Source organism: Bison bison, unplaced genomic scaffold (assembly GCF_000754665.1).
Source record: "Bison bison bison isolate TAMUID 2011002044 unplaced genomic scaffold, Bison_UMD1.0 scf7180017864390, whole genome shotgun sequence".
NCBI lineage: Eukaryota > Metazoa > Chordata > Mammalia > Artiodactyla > Bovidae > Bison > Bison bison.
In genome coordinates, this window is record NW_011494962.1 from 5,499,748 (window position 1) to 5,503,748 (window position 4,001).

Sequence of the window (4,001 nt, forward strand, 5' to 3'; positions counted from 1 at the left end):
AACCAACAAATCCATACTTTATACCCCAACCACTTCCTTTACTGAGCTCTCACAAGACTCTCATCACGTTCTGGGACACAGTCCATTTGCTCTAATAGCACCAGGGCCAGGTTCAAGGCAACTAAGGACAGATTCTATAGCCCAGAGTCTCTGAAATTATTTATATCAGTCCATCCAGCGTACCCTGCCTTGACTGTTCCTTCCCACAAAAGCCACAATGAAGGCCCTTGCCCACATTTCCCCCTTGGTCCTTCTGTCTCTTGACCAACCCTGGTGCTTCCCCATGTGGTTCTTTGTGACAGAGCTGTTCCTTCCTCTTGGGAACTGTGAGTAACAAGCTCTCTTTTCAGTGACGATCATCTCCTGATCTGTTGGCTTCACCATATCTGGGTAATAATAAAGCTTACATTTTACAAGTTATAGTTGTTTCAAGGGAGGATGGGCTGGAGCTCAGTGGTAGAGCACATGCATAGCAAGAATGAGGCCCTGGATTCAACTCCCAGTACCTCCATGTTTGATAAAACCAAAACTTTTAAAGTTTCAACTATTTCTCCAATCTCAGGTGTGAGGCCCCGCCCCCCATGCTAATTCTTTTAAGACCTGAAGGAAGCTTCTCCTTTGCTATAAGTTCAGATGATTAGAGAAATGATTATTATCCAGAAAAGGGAGAGTAGCATTAAATTAAAAAAATAAAAGTAATGATTGAGACTTTTCTGGCAGTCCAGTGGCTAAGACTTCACCTTCTCGTGCAGGGGGTACAGGTTACATGCGTTGGGGCGATCCTACATGCGTTGGGGCCAAAACACCAGAACATAAAACAAAAACATTATTGTAACAAATTCAATAAAGACTTTACACAAATGGTCCACATCAGGAAAAGTCTTCAAAAAAAGTAGTGACAAACCTTATTTAATATATGATGTCACCTTGAGATCTCAAAAAAAAATCCTATGAATTATTATTGTATTATCCTTGATGAGTGGAAGTTCTAAGTGGTTTTTCCAAGGTCACAGAGAGGTGAATCTCAAATACAAACTTTCCTGGCATTCCTCTGACTCATGCTGCTCCCACTCCTTCCTTCTGTCATAGTCTTCCAAACCATCCAATAGCTTTTACAAAGTATTGTATAACATCACCACTTCCTTCATAATTTAAGGACAAAAATATGGCAGTCTTGCCAACTAGGACTAATGAATGGTTGGTTCCACAGTGAAAAATAGCTGTGACATATTAATATTTAGATATTTCAACAATAATACAGCCTTGGGGAAAGGAATATAGAGTCTTAGGAAGATAATTACACAAAGAGAGGATCTAGAGATGACAGAAGTTTCTAGTACTAAGTCTGATCTTTAGTGAATGAATGAGAACCTTTAGAAATTTCTTCTTTCTAGAGAAGTTCCATTCTTTGCTCATAAGTCCCTGGTGGCTCAGATGGTAAAGAATCTACCTGCAAAGCAGGAGACCCAGGTTCAGTCCCTGGGTTGGGAAGATCCCCTGGAGAAGGGAATGGCTACCCATTCCAGTGTTCTTGCCTAGAGAGTTCCATGGACAGAGGAGTCTGGCAGGCTACAGTCTATGTGGTTGCAAAGAGTCAGACACAACTGAGCAACTAACACTTTCCCATACAAAGAACAAGATTGGCCGTGAAGGAGACAGACAAGAATATCTTTCAGTTTTGGAGAAACATAAACCTAAAAGGAATAATTAAACACTATAAGATAAAAAGAAACATACAAAGTACAAAGTATAATGAAATTGCTGTTGAAGGTCATCAACAGAAAAATACCCTGTAAAGATGTTAAGATCTGTGTAGTCAATGCTGACCATAGTTATTGGCAGGAAGACTTCAAGTAAAATAATTGAAAAATAAACCCAATATTGAACAGAATATAGCTCATGGGAATTTATGTGTTCAGTTCAGTTCAGCTCAGCTCAGTCGCTCAGTCATGTCCGACTCTTTGCGACTCCATGAATTGCAGCACACCTGGCCTTCCTGTCCATCACCAACTCACGGAGTTCACTCAAATTCATGTCAGTGATGCCATCCAGCCACCTCATCCTCTGTCGTCCCCTTCTCTTCCTGCCCCCAATCCCTCCCAACATCAGAGTCTTTTCCAATGAGTCAACTCTTCGCATGAGGTGGCCGAAGTGCTGGAGTTTCAGCTTTAGCATCATTCCTTCCAAAGAACACCCAGGACTGATTTCCTTTAGAATGGACTGGTTGGATCTCCTATTTATGTGTTGCTGCTGCTGCTGCTAAGTCACAACCGTCGTGTCCGACTCTGTGCGACCCCATAGACGGCAGCCCACCAGGCTCCTCTGTCTCTGGGATTCTCCAAATACCAACAAGGGTTTGGAATCCCATTCTTTTAAGCAAAAGAGAGGGAATGTTGACATAAGAGGAAAAGAGGAAATAATAAAGAAAATCAAATGACTTGGAAATTTTTTTAATTTGGATTACAACGAATATGGAGGAAAGAAGACAGGTTAGGAAGGTTTAAGAGCAATCAGCAAGGAGTTAAAAGTACTGTTTAGAGATGGTGATTGGCAGCCATTAGGAATTTCCATGCAGTATAAGTTAGAAGAAACGAGCTTGTGTGGTTAGTGGACCTCAGCAGGATATCAGGAAGAATTTCCTGATGGTAAATATCAAAAGTTCTGGTTCGCAGGATCAAAGGGCAGCTTCTGGGATGTGCCTATCCCAGGAATATTTTTCAGCCTCAAGCAGGAGACTGTTTGGGTGGTTTTCAGCAGCCCTGTGGATGGATGGGTCTGCCTCCTTGGAATCCACTGGTCTCATGTTGCCGAGGGGCGTGCCCTCCACAGCTGCTTTCATGGACTCCCAGCCAGCAGCCAACTCCCAGCTCACAGGCCATGGAGTTTTCCCCCCAGAAAGGAACAACTAAGTCTTTCAGTGTCTGTTCCCCACTTGGACCAGCCCTTAGGTATACACTGTGGTTTTTCAGCTCTTCAGCACTTAGGCACTTTCCTTCGGAGCCAAAGGCCTCCTGGGAACAATGCAGCATTTGTGTGTTGACAGTAACAGCCTGTGGGCCAGAGACACTCAGCCAAACTCTCCCTCTGTCCCACATGGGCTGGATCACACCCCTCATCTGCAATAACCCACACTCGGTCAGCCCCAGCTTGCCCCCAGCGCCCAAGCGCCCCACTTCTCTTCCCCGCTTCCCCAACTTCTTACCTAGTTCAATCCCCAGCTCCACTACCATGTTTATCCCAGTGGTCATGCAGGATGATCTCCACCAGCTCCCATCCCACCCACGGGGAACAATGACACAGAGGTGGCTCATGGCCTGACTCTGAACAGTAGGCACTGAAGAGGGAGGTCCACTCTGCTGAGCTGAGCAGGGGGTATTTACAAGAGGTTAGGTCTGCAAAGAGATGCCAGCCTTTTCCTATAAGATAGGGCTTTTAATTTATCATGTGGTTGTTGGTTCATATGGGGAGTTAGGAACGCGAAACAAGCATAGAGTTGTACACGGTCTGTTTCTGCCGAGTTCAGAGACTTGGAAATACCGTTAGACTTCTGGCATGAAGACAATTCCAGACAGGTGTTTAAAACCATGTTTGTGTCATTGGCTCTGAGTCAGAGAGGGACAAGGGCTTATGAAGAGTAGGGTTTCAACCCTTAGGCAGCTCTACAAGAGGTTGTATGTAAGTCTCGTGCAGTATGAATTCAATATTAAATGACCCATCAGAACAGTCTCCCTCTAAGAATGCTCCCCATTCCCCAACTTCCCCTGCCCTCCACTTTACAGCAAGAGCACAGTGTTTCTCTTAAAACCTCCATCCAGTGTATGGGTCCCCTCAGTATGAATGTAGAAGAGAAAAATCAGATGGGTAGTAGAGAATATAGAAAATTTTAAAGAAAGGGCAAGTAGAGTAATTGAGATTTTAAGGAACAAACTGGAGTTTTGTGTGTGTGTGTGTGTGTGTGTGAAGCTTGGTGAGTCTGTTATTTAATGTCTCTGAGATTTGAG